This window comes from Talpa europaea (assembly GCF_964194135.1).
Source record: "Talpa europaea genome assembly, chromosome: X".
Taxonomy (NCBI): Eukaryota; Metazoa; Chordata; class Mammalia; order Eulipotyphla; family Talpidae; genus Talpa; species Talpa europaea.
The window spans coordinates 12,986,214-12,999,159 of NC_140081.1; positions in this window are offsets into that span (position 1 = coordinate 12,986,214).

Genomic DNA, 12,946 nt, shown 5'->3' on the forward strand with positions numbered 1-12,946 from the left:
TGCGAGGGTCCCACATGGCGCGCAGACCTCTCCTGCCGCCCGCTGCTCCCCTCAGCAGTGTATTTCGTCAGTCTGCCTGCTCTGTTCCCCACTCTGGCTCTGGTGAATTCTCTCACCCTCCCGCGCTTCTGACTGTACCCAGTGCTTGTATCAATAACAAATAAATCTTAAAAAAAAAAGAAAAGAAAAGAACAGAGAAACCTACAGGGAAAATAATAAAACAGGGGGATACAGATGAGGAGGTCTCTAAAAGCATTTTAGCATACTGGGTGGGTGTCACAATACGTTAATGAATTATGAAAATGATTTACTAAATTGTGGCCAACATTTTATTAATGAAAGAGCATAGCATAGGAATATCAGCATGTACTGCACATACCAAGAGTACAAATTTTCATTAACCTTTGTTTCAGTTATATGCATATATGCGCATCTGTGTGTGTATATAGGTCATGATTTTACTGAGCTGCAGTTTAAGAAAATTGACAGACACTCCTGTACTGTAGCTTCTTGTTCAAACATTTATAACTGTCATTCTTTTCTGAAGCATCGATCATTCACATGAATTGAGAATCATAGACTGTGAATATAAAACCTTTGATAGCTTGAACCAGTAGAGCATAACATTTTTAAAAAATCATTTGTTAAGTGCAAATGAATTTCTCAAGTATAAAATAACACTAATGAAATATTAAGTGCAAGTAAACATTAATTTGATTTCCTAAAAACAGATTAAACAATGGTTGCAATCTATATTAAAATGTTTTTCAGTTTCTAAGATGTATCAAATAGGATTCTTTCTAATCATTTATCATGATTAAGAAACTCAGGAAGCCAACGTGTCCTTAATTTCATTTACCATGACTTGTTATTGAAACCATTTAATTGTGAGAGTTCTTTCAGAGCATGCAGCACATCCGATGTACTTAACAATTGTGCCATCTAGGAAGTGTGGGGGTGGGGGGACAGTGGCTGGAGAGCCAGTCACGTCTGGAAGGCATCCTGGCTTTGTGGCTTACTAGCTGTTTGACATTTGACAAATTGGTATAATAGAGGCTCAGCTTCCTTGTCTGTAAAACAGAGAACATAATATTAGGTAGAATTTTATGAAATTGCCATCTGTAGAGGTCAAAAATGGTCAAATACCAGCAATTTCATATGGTTCAACCTAATGATTACCTTACAGGGTGGTGGTGAGGAGCAAACGAGATAATACTTGTTTAATATCTGGCACAATGCTTATTAAATGTTAGTATCCCCTTTGATAAAGGTGAAAAATATTAGCATGGATGTTTAATTATCTTTTGAATTGGCTGCACATACGTTAGTCCATTGCACACATTCTGTCCTTATTTTGTAGTTTGCCTTGTTCCAGAAAGGACGGAAGGGAGCTGTTAATGCATAGTTGGCACTAAATAAATATTTGGATACTAGTGAATTAATGTTTAGTTTTGGCTCCTGGGTAAGGTATGAGCCATCATTTGGTACCTTACTAGAATTTCATCAAATGCCAGAGAGTCCAATTTGGATTGATCTTTTCCACAAGGGTTTGTAAGAGAGTCTTGTTTTGTAATTCCCCCATGGGCTGTTGTTTCCTAGGAGCCAGCCCCTCACCCCACCACCCCCTCACCCCCCATGTGGTAACTGTTTAACAATGGGCTCTCTGTAGGTGGGGGTGGTAAGTGGGTGGCCCTGGACCCTATCAGTAGCATTGTCAATTTCCACGGTGTGGATGCTTTCCTCACTGCTGATTCCCGACAACAACTTGATGTCACCAAATGCAGAGCTGGGAAGAGGTGGGTGCAGTCAGCCGGGAGCAGCTGGCTCCTGTGGGTCACCGGTCCCAAGACACAGGGAACCCCGCCGAGGCCATGCTCTAGAGACAGGAACTGCTAGTTTATGTAGGATATTTGATTTATATCTGTGTGGTTAATATAGAATTCTCACAATTACTGAACATTTTTGAAAAACAGAACTAAACAGAATAACTGTGAAAATGGAACAAAACTATAATTACAATATTTATCTCTAGCCTAGATCTGTATGACACCTTCTCATTAAATTGCTTTTCTTGATGAGACAACCTGCAGGGTTTTGTTCTTTTAGTTTTTCCCATTTGTCAACCTATTATTTTAATGGCTAAAATACTAAGTAAATATTCCCAAGAAAAAAGTACTATGTAATTGTATTTATTGACTCAGTGATCTCACTGACTCAGATCTTGGGAAACTCCCTTTTGATGGGATTGTAAAATCAAAGATCAAATTTTTTTTTTATGTGAAGAAGTGTGAATCACAAGCGGGGGAGGGGGGAGCTGGTGACTGAGGAGATGGATCCTTTTATTAATAATATGTGTAAAGATTTTAAAAATGCTATTGCAGGGCCTCCCCGGTGGCGCAGCGCTTGAGCGCTGGGTTGCGAAGCTGCCCACAGCCTCTGCAGCGCCGGTTCTATCCCGGCCACCGGAGGAGGGTCCCACATGGCGCGCAGACCTCTCCTGCCGCCCGCTGCTCCCCTCAGCAGTGTACTTCGGTCCCTCTGCCTGCTCTGCTCCCCGCTCTGGCTCTGGTGAATTCTCTCACCCTCCCGCGCTTCTGACTGTACCCAGTGCTTGCATAAATAAATAAAAAACAAAACAAAACAAAATGCTATCGCAAATACAGTTTTTTTACTCTAAATCAGATACTACGTGAGAAACAGTATTGTGTAGGGGGACGGGAGAGGGATTTTCAAATTGATGGTGGCATTTATTCGGGTTGTCACAATGACTGGGGGCACTATTGACATTTATGAGGGTAGGGCCCAGCAGTGTTAGGATTGGATATTGACCCATGCTCTGAATGACCTTCAGGCGTCCTGATGAACCATCATGTAGGTGAAAATAAGCACCTGAATGCAAGCTCAGTATAAATTGAGGGACACTTGTATTTAGGTTTGCTTAGAACTTTACAAGTGTTAGCGAATGAGCGTGACTGCCACCGAAGCACACTGAGGCCACTCGGTCTGTGTCAGTCTCACGTCTTGTGTCTTGAACTGTCACTGAGAGGCTGTGATCAGTATAAATTTCTGGCTACTTTATTTTTGTCTTCTAGTGTGGCCAGGTCTGGAGATTTACGTTTTGTATATTATATATTTGTATATTATACAGTACTTTTATTTCTACTCAGTCATTATGTTGTTGTTGTATGATGATACGTAAGGGCATGCTATCAGCTGTGAATTTTGTTGCAGGATAGTACAGGAGGGCTACTAAATATGTTATAAAAGTGGTCTGAGACCACTGATCGAAATAACTCATCCTTAGCCTAATATGACCATACGTTTCTGCATCCAAGGCTCCCTGTGTACGTGCCTATCATCCGGCATCAAGTGTTGTCCTGGGGCCTCCCTGGTGGTGCAAGGGGTTAAGCACAGCACTGTGAAGCTATACAAAGCCACTGCAGCACGAGTTTGATCCCCGGCCGGTCAGGGAGCCACCCACATGTCTTGCCCGCTGCTCCCCTCAGCAGCGTATTTCAGTCAGTCTGCCTGTTCTGTTCCCTGCTCTGTCTCTGGTGAATCCTCTCACTGCCCGCACCTCTGGCCTGTACCCCAGTTCTTGTATGCATACATAAATAAATCTTAAAAAAAAGGTTGTCCTGTATTAGGGCCTCCTTAGTGGCCAGAGGTTAAGTCTCAGCACTATCAAGCAATCACCAACCACTGCGGCCTGAGTTCCATCTCTGGTTGCTGACCCACATGGCACAGCAGACCTCTCCTGTCTTACCCACTGCTCCCCTCAGCAGTGTATTTCAGTAGATCCGCCTATTCTGCTCCCCACTCTGTCTCTGGTGAATCCTCTCACCCCCACACCTCTGGCCTACACCCCAGTTCTTGTATGCATAAATAAATAAAAATAAATCTTAAAAAAAATTGTCCCATATCATATTCCCTTAGCTTCAAGACTGAAAAGTGATTGTTCAACTCTGCCCCAGACATTTGTGGTTTAAAATAACATTTCAATCCATTTCCTTGATCCCAACGCTTAACAGTCTTGTCATTTGTTCTTCGGAACATTTGGTGCCCTCCTGGAAAAGGACATAATCAAAAAAGTCCAGTGGATCCAATCTTGAAGGCAGTTGTGAAATGAAGTGAACCTCAATTTCCCTGAGTTCAGAATTTCCCCCCGAGGAGTTTGGAAGCAAGCATTGATAAGCACATCCGTTTCATCTCATGCCATGCATATTGGCAATAAATACCCTGGTAAGAAAATAAGCAGTTAGTGCTATGCACACAGTGACAAAAAATAAATATATACTTTGAGCTGGATTCATATCTGAACCTACAGATCATGTTGTCAACACAGTGAAAGAGGGAAAAAAAAGCATCATCAGCGAATAAGCCTGTAATGAAGATGCAGGGCTAACCTTTGGCAAGACTGCAAAGTAGCTGGCGGCTATTCCAATGCCCCCCCCCTTTCTTGGTTGCCTCCTTCTTCCCTCAGCACTTCCCACAACTGCATGCTTTCACCCGCAGTCAGCATGAAATTAGCAAGCATTTTTTTTTTTTCATTTTAAATTTTGGAACCAGAATGCTTTTATTACCAGAATGTATGAAACACTGACCCTTTTATGATTCCACAATACTGCCTCAAATTCACAATGATTCATCTTTTAGATTGCATCATATTTGATCAAAATAAATATGATTTTGTTGCTCTTCCTAATAGAATATAGACTTTAGCTTTGACAAACTAGACCAAATTAAAGAGAAATGACTAAGTTTGGGCCCAAAATAAATGTAGTATAGAAAGATCTTGGAACTCCACCAATGCACCAAACCATATTCCATTATGACTTTAGCAAGTATTTTTGAACTACTTCTGTATGCCAGGCACCGTGGTAGGCATACCTACGTGATTCTGATTTGAAGGAGTCTCCCTATCAGGAGGAAAGTGGTCTGATAAAAATTTTTTTCTTACTAATGCTAGGATCTTTCAAAAGCAGGTGGATTTCTTTTAGGGAGCAGGATAGAGGTGATCTTAGACAAGAAGGATGACTAAGAAGGGGCATGAAGGCATTCGGAAGCTGGTAAGGTATTTCTTTTTTAAAAAGATTTATTTTATTTATGCATATAAGAACTGGGGTGCAGACCAGAGGTGTTGGGGGGTGAGAGGATTCACCAGAGACAGAGTGAGGAGCAGAATAGGCAGATCTACTGAAATACACTGCTGAGGGGAGCAGCGGGCGAGACAGGAGAGTTCAACTCTGCCATGTGGGTTAACTCCCTGGCCAGGGATCAATCTCATGCTGCAGTGGCTGTGGATAACCTCATAGTGCTGAGACTTAACCCCTTTTCACCAGGGAAGCCCAAGGTATTTCTCTTTTTTAAAAAATTTAGTGAAAAGCTGCATATCATAAAATTTACCACCTTAACCATTTCTGAGTTCAGTAGTGTTAAGTATATTCACACAGTGGTTGTAAAACAGCTCTCCAGGACTTTTTCACCTTGCAAAGCTGAAACTCTGCACCTACTAGATGCTCTGACCCCAACCCCGGTACCACCACTCTACTTCCTATTTCCATCAATTTGATCACTCTGGATAGTTCAGATGAGTGGAATCACACAGTATTTATCCTTTTGTGACGGACTTATTTCATATAGCATAATGTTCCTCAAGATTCATGCATGTTGTAAATGACAAGATTTTCTTCCTAATGTTGTATTTCTTGATCTGGGTGCTGGTTCCAGGTATGGTCATCTGGCCAGTTAGGGCAGACGGTGCTCAACACCCAGGAGCACTTGCTGAGGGGAGAGCTTCAGAAAAGATGGCTTCAGACAGGCCCTCTTCAAATCTCTCCTGATGGGCACCTCTCCGTCCCTTTATACAGAAGCTTTTTGCTGTCCATCATAACCCCAAATCACTTAAATTCATACCCACCAAATAAAAGCAAAAGGGTAAGAAAAAACTGTTCTTAAAGAGAATAATGAACTTGGGATGAGAGTCCATTAAAATGAAACTTTAGGAGAAAGAATAAAACAGAGTTGAAAGAATCACATAGGATTGCCAGGTTCAGTAAAAAAACAAAAACAACAATAACAACAAACCACAAGCACTTAATACAGGATGGCCAGTGACATTTGCATTTCAGATAATCAACAAATAAGTTTTTCAGGTGCAAGTATTTTCCAACTACTGAAATTCAGGTTTCACAAGGCATCCCGTGTTTCACCTGGCCACCCCAGATGCAAGGGAAGGGAGAGAGAGAAACAGAGGGAACATGAAAAATGTCTTTTTAAACAGAAGACCATCCCCAACGCCAACTTCTCTGACAAGTTACCTAATACTGGGGAATAATCCTTGCTGTAAATGAGGGCTAGAACTTTCCACTAGAAATCAGTTTGATTTTGCAATTGTCTTGCTAGAGGTCCAGAGTTTAAACCAGATTCTGTCACATTGCCTGTTTCCCAGAGATCTGGAAAACAGAAGCTGCCTAAGAGAAGGGTGTGTGGGCTGCAGGCAGGAAGGGCGAAGGGCTTCTTCTAAACCTAGTTCCTGCTAGTGACTAGTCTTATCAGTTTGCATCTGAAGAAATCCTTGATGTGTATAAACAGGGTTGCCATTAAAAGTGCTACAGTAGTACTGATGGTGAAAAACAAATCCCTAAACACTCCACCCTTCCCTTTCATCAAAGCAGAGTCCAAGAGAGTGACTCAAGGTGAATGGGGCATTGCTCCACAGAGTCGGCCTTGCCCCAGAATTTCTGATTCCCTTTGAAGCCCTGCAGTTAATCCCTTCTAATGCTGAGTCGATAGAAGGGCTGCTCAGGCTGGATCAATGAAAATGCTGCAGCTCAATGTTTAAAAAGAAATAATTTTTAAAATTGCAAGTATATAGTGAGGATTAAATCATTAACAAAATGACTCTAACCTGAGGTTTTGTAAGGTCCCTTTCAGTGATTTGTTTTAAAATCAGAAGTATAGTGGCGTATAGGTAAAGGCAAATGTCCTTAGGTAAACTCTGTTCTGTGATCTCCTTACACCATTCATTACTCAGCTTTTCTTTCATGGAGTGTCTGAAGTAAACTTTGACCTAGTTCAAATGGAATTATCACAATACCTGAAAAACAATGAAGACTGAATTTGTTATATGGAAGCTGTATCTGTGACTGTTATCAACTGGATTTGTAGAATATTGATTGATGCTTTTTATGACCTTGTGAAACTGTCAACAGCCGTGACCTGTAAGTCCTTGGGTGCCTGTAGGTGTCTACACTTTGGCTTCCTCGCCTACAAAATGAGGGAGTGGCCGAGCTGATCTCTACTCTCCAGTCCCTAATACTTCATGACTAAATTACCCTGAAGTGTGTCCATCTCCCAGAAACAGATGACTCAGAACAGCTTCCGGAGCTTTCCTCGGTAGCAATGTTTTTATTTGAATAAACAAAGGTAAGAGGAGTGTAGAAATAGTGTTTTCCATTCCTTCTTTCCTGGGTAAAATAATCAATCAAGAGCTGGGGTCTCCCTGGTGGCACAAGAGGTTATGATGCAAACTATGAAGCTGACCACAGCCTCTGCAGCACGAGTTTGATCCCCAGGCGGCCAGGGAGCAACCCACATGGCACAGCAGACCTCTCCTGTCTCACCTGCTGCTCCCCTCAGCAGTGGATTTCAGTCAGTCTGCTTGTTCTGCTCCCTGCTCTGTCTCTGGTGAATCCTCTCACCCCTCGCACTTCTGGCCTGTACCCCAGCTCTTGTATGCATAAATAAATAAATCTTAAAAAAATAATCAAGAGTTGGAAACACCCAGTGATAACCTATGGATGGGAGCAAGGGTGGGAGAAGTGCAAAGCTGGGCCCTCTGTGGGGAGTAGATCCCTGAGAGAAAAACACACCTGTCTTCGCTCCCCTAAAAGCCAGGTGGTGCCTGTTGGGAACAAGAGCTCATTGTTAGCATATTCAGTACTGCCAGAAGCAATGTCTTCTGTTGCATTTCCACCTCTAAGGCAAGACGAAACCCTGCCTGGGGCTGAGTGTTCCCGTTCTCCCCACCTCCCAGGGGAATGATCTGTAGGCAGCACTTTGAAGATCAGGGTCTCTCAGTCCTAAGAGTATTCATGCCGATTAAATCAAATGTTGACGATGCAAATTAGCTGTATCACGAAACCCCTTTTTTTACTTGTACACTCATTGCCAAATATTTGTGCAATTTTTGAATGTTTTACAGATTATAAATGAATCTTAAAAACTGTCCAATCACATCATTTTACTAAGACTCTTTGACCTGAGACACCTGTAATCACCCTCGCAGCCAGTTTCTCGAGACAGTGGCAGCTTGGAAGGGAAACTTGTTGCTGTGTGTGCCGTATGCTTCAGGACAGACTAATGGCAACTAATTCACTGGGCGATCTAGGAGAAGGGGAATTCCAAAATGGTAAGGACCAGGATGTATATGGAGTGTATATAGTGTATGGTATTTTTTTAAAGATTTATTTATTTATTTATACAAACACTGGATACAGTCAGAAGCGCCGGAGGGTGAGAGAATTCACCAGAGCCAGAGCAGGGAATAGAACAGGCAGACTGATGAAATACATTGCTGAGGGGAGCAGCGGGCAAGAGAGGAGAGGTCTGCTGCGCCATGTGGGATCCTCACTGGCGGCCGGGGATCGAACCGGCACTGCGGAGGCTGCGGGCAGCTTCACAGCCAGTGCTCAACCGCTGTGCCAACTGGGGAAGCCCAGTGTATGGTATTTTGTAGCAAAATTCAGAAACTTCCAGAAAATCTTGCAGAAATTTCATCTTCTGGGGCATGGAGGTGTGGATGGCTGAATGATCTTCACACTCCCCACTCAAGATGTCTACCTCATTATACCTAGAACCTGTGAATTTGTTACCTCGTGTGGCAAAAGGGACTTTGCAGATGTGATCGGGTAAGGCTGTTGAGATGGGGAGATGAGCCTGGATTGTCCCAGTGAAGCCAGTGTTGTCATGTGTTCTTAGAAGAGGGAGGTAGAAGGGTCGAGGTCAGAGGTAGGAGGGTCAAAGTCAGGTCAGGGTCAGGTTAAAGATCAGTGATGTTGGACACAAGAGTAGGAGTGATGTGAAGTTTTGAGCCAAGGAATTCAGGCAGCCACCGAAAGCCAGAAAGGCAAGGAAATGGATTCTTCTCTAGAGCTTCCAGAAAGAATGCAGGCCTGCTGACTCTTTGATTTTAGGACTTCTGACCCCCGGAACTGTAGGAAAATACAACTTTTTTTTTTTTTTAACATATATACCATGGAATATTACTCAGCATTCAAAAAAGATAAACACAGGCAATTTGCAGCAACATGGATGGCGCTGGAAGGGATCATGCTCAGCGAAATAAGCCAAAAAGAAAAAGAAAAATACCGGATGGTCTCACTCATAGCAGGAATCTAGAAAACTTAAATAAGGGACCAGGAAAATGAATAACTATAAGAAAGTGAAAATCAAAATCAACAAAAAACTATGAACCAGAGACACTTTTAGGGGGGCGGGGGCGGGAGGGGAGGGATTGGGGTCAGAATGGGGGGGGGCTGCAATTGTATGGGGAATATAACAATAAAATTTATAAAAAAAAAAAGCCATACAGAATGCACAAAAAAAAAAAAGATTTAGTTTTATTTATTTATGCATACAAGAGCTGGGGTGTAGGCCAGAGGTGCAGAGGGTGAGAGCATTCACCAGAGACAGTGGGGAGCAGAATAGGCAGCTGACTGAAATACACTGCTGAGAGGAGCAACAGGTGAGACAGGAGAGGTCTGCTGTGCCATGCGTGTTGCTCCCTGGCCAGGGATCGAACTCATGCCTTAGTGGCTGGCAATAGCTTCATAGTGCTGAGACTTTAATTCCTGTGCCACCAGGGTGGCCCCATTTGTGTTGTTTTAAGCCACCAATTTTTGGGTAGTTTTTAGCAGTGATGGGAAACTGTAATAGCAGAGTATTGGGATAATGATTGGTGGGAATGATCTGAGAGCCAGTCACTGTCCAGACTCTTCTGAGAGCCTGTCATCAGCTAGAAACCAAGAGATCTCGATGGTGGGCAGCCATGGGCTCTGCCAAGATGAACTTACAGCCACAAGAGGAAGACTGGCATTCAACCAAAACTTGTTATGAATTAACTTCAAGTGTGAAATGTGCTGTGAAGAAAGACTGCAAGGTGCCAAGGGAGCGATTGAAAGGGGATCTAGCCCATCTCGTCAGGGAAGCTTTTCCCGAGGATGTGACATGTAAGGCAGACCGGAAGGGTGAGCAGGTGTTTACTGTCTCAGGTCAGTGGGGGTGGAAAGAGCTTTTAAGACAGAAGGCAGAGCATTTCCAAAAGCAGTAGGCAGGCAAAACGTTGCATTTTGAAGAGTTAAAATAAAATCTGGTATTGCTAGAGCAGAGAGAATAAAAGCTAGAGTTGTATAAGGGGAAATGGAGTGGTGAATAGGGGCTAGAGTAGGCAGAACCTTCTAGGCCATTGAAGGAGAGTGGCATGACCATATTTACATTTTAAAGATCATCTAGGTTGCAGGGGATGAAAGAATGGAATGGAGGGACCAGAGAAGATTCTAGGAGACTAGGGAGAAGGACACCGCAGTAGCCCAGGTTAGAAATGATGGTAGCCTTGGCCAGGATGGGGGCAGTTGGGGTGAAGAGAAGCGGAAGGATTCAAGAAATATGTGGGGCAGAGAACGAAGACTCGATGATTGATGGAGTGAGAGGTGACAGAAAGGGAGGTGTCAAGGACGATACATAGGTTCTTAGTTGAAGCCACCAGCAAAACTGCCGTTTCCTAAGGAAGGGAACAGTGCTGGAATAGAACATTTGTGGTGGGAAGTTCCTGAGTAAAATTATGAACTTGTATAGCTTGAGGGAGTCACTGAGACATTCGCGTGCAGATGGCAGGTAGGCGTTTTGATAAACACAGACCAGAGACTTACATCTGGGAGTTGGAATTTAACAGGTAACTGAAGCCATGGGGTGGGGGGGGGGGGGAGTGGAGATTGCCTAGGAAGAGAGAAGCAAGTAAGAGGAGGGCCCAGGAACAAACTTGGAGGAACCCTAAGGTGAAGCGACGTAGCAGATGTCAGAAAGAGACCCGGAAGTGGCTGCAGAGCAGGGAGAAAATCAAGGAGAGGCTGGAGGCTCTGAATTCAGAGGGAGAGGGTTTCTCAACAACGAGGGAGGGTGCATGAGGTGAAGAAGAGTAACAGCTTACAACGTTTCCCTTGGACATGAAGATCATTGGTGACCTTAGCAGGAATTTGGTGTGGTGGGGGGATGGGGCACAGTGAAAGAATCATCATCCCTGAGTGCTTCTGGCAGACACTAATGAGACAAGGGTCCTCAGGAAAAGCGACATGGTGATGACAAGTCCAGGGGGAAACTGCTGGGGGCGGGGGGCTGAAATACTTGGTTCACCTGTCACCTCTGGTGGGGTCACCCCATCACGCTCTTCTCCCAGCTCTCTAGCCTTCCTCACTGCCCCCTCTGTCTTTGTTATTCTGAGACTCAGACCATGAACTTGCCTCTCCTTTCTCTCTTCCTTTCATTCTCCTGGTGTTGCTGGAGAAATCGTATGTGTCCAGAGAGACACAGTTGAGTCAACATTTTTCTTTGCAACCGCTTCTCATCCAGTGTGTATGCCCCGGTTCGTCGTCAGGAGCACGGCCAGTCCTGCGAGCAGACAAAGGACGCTAGTGGGGTAGAGGCACAGGGGAGGGGAATGTAATACGCCTCCTCTCTTGCGAGAAGCCAGGAAGGCTTTGGAACAGCCAAAAGAGTTGCTCTAGGTTGAAGTGTTAAATAACGAGAAGAGCACACGTTCTTTTATTTTTTGACCTGTCTGCTGGAAGTCAGGGTCCGTCTAATTCAGATAGAGCTCCTTAACCGTGGCTACGGGGGCTATCTAGGAGCCCAGCCTTCTCCACCCTATGGGCAGCCTAACATAAGAATGGGAGCAGGGCCTCCCCCGGTGGCACAGTGGTTGAGCGCTGGGCTGCGAAGCTGCCCGCAGCCTCTGCAGCGCCGGTTCGTTCCCCCGCTTCGGTCCTTCTGCCTGCTCTGCTCGCCGCTCTGGCTCTGGTGAATCCTCTCACCCTCCCGCGCTTCTGACTGTACCCAGTGCTTGTATAAATAAATAAATCTTTTAAAAAAATAAAAAAAAAAAGAATGGGAGCAGGTGTTCCTCGGATGCTGCTGCTGAATAAGACTTAGCCAAGGGCCTCCCCGGTGGCGCAGCGGTTGAGCGCTGGGTTGCGAAACTGCGCGCGGCCTCTGCGGCGCCGGTTCGATTCCCGGCTGCTCCCCGGCCACCGGAGGAGGGTCCCACATGGCGCGCAGACCTCTCCTGCCGCCCGCTGCTCCCCTCAGCAGTGTACTTCGGTCCTTCTGCCTGCTCTGCTCCCCGCTCTGGCTCTGGTGAGTTCTCTCACCCTCCCGCGCTTCTGACTGTACCCAGTGCATGTATAAACAAAAACAAACAAACAAAACCAGCAAACAAATAAATAAAGCATGCCTCTATTAAAAAAAAAAAAAAAGACTTAGCCAAGATCAAAGTGACTTTCTCTCTGAAACCAGAGTAAGAGGAGCAATGCCGAGGTGGGGCGGGGGTGGGGGGGAGCAACAGTAAAAGAATGAAGTCATTTTGAGGGAAGAAATAAAAGAAGAAAAGGGTTATACAGAGAGAAACAGAATACAGTGCTGACTCATGTAATAAGCTTGAATGATGAAAAAATAATTGGAGTAACTGGGAATAATATGAGAGTTCTGAACTCGGTTTTGAACACAAGCAGAGCTTTTATTTATAAATTTGGGGGTAGTTACTCCCCCCCCCCTTCACTGTTTCCTTAGTCCTTCAGATAGGGAAATTCTTCCCTCAAGTAAAACAAAATTATTTCCTTTGGCCTCCTGAGAAAGTGCTTATCAACTCTTCCTTCAGGATCTGCTGAATAAG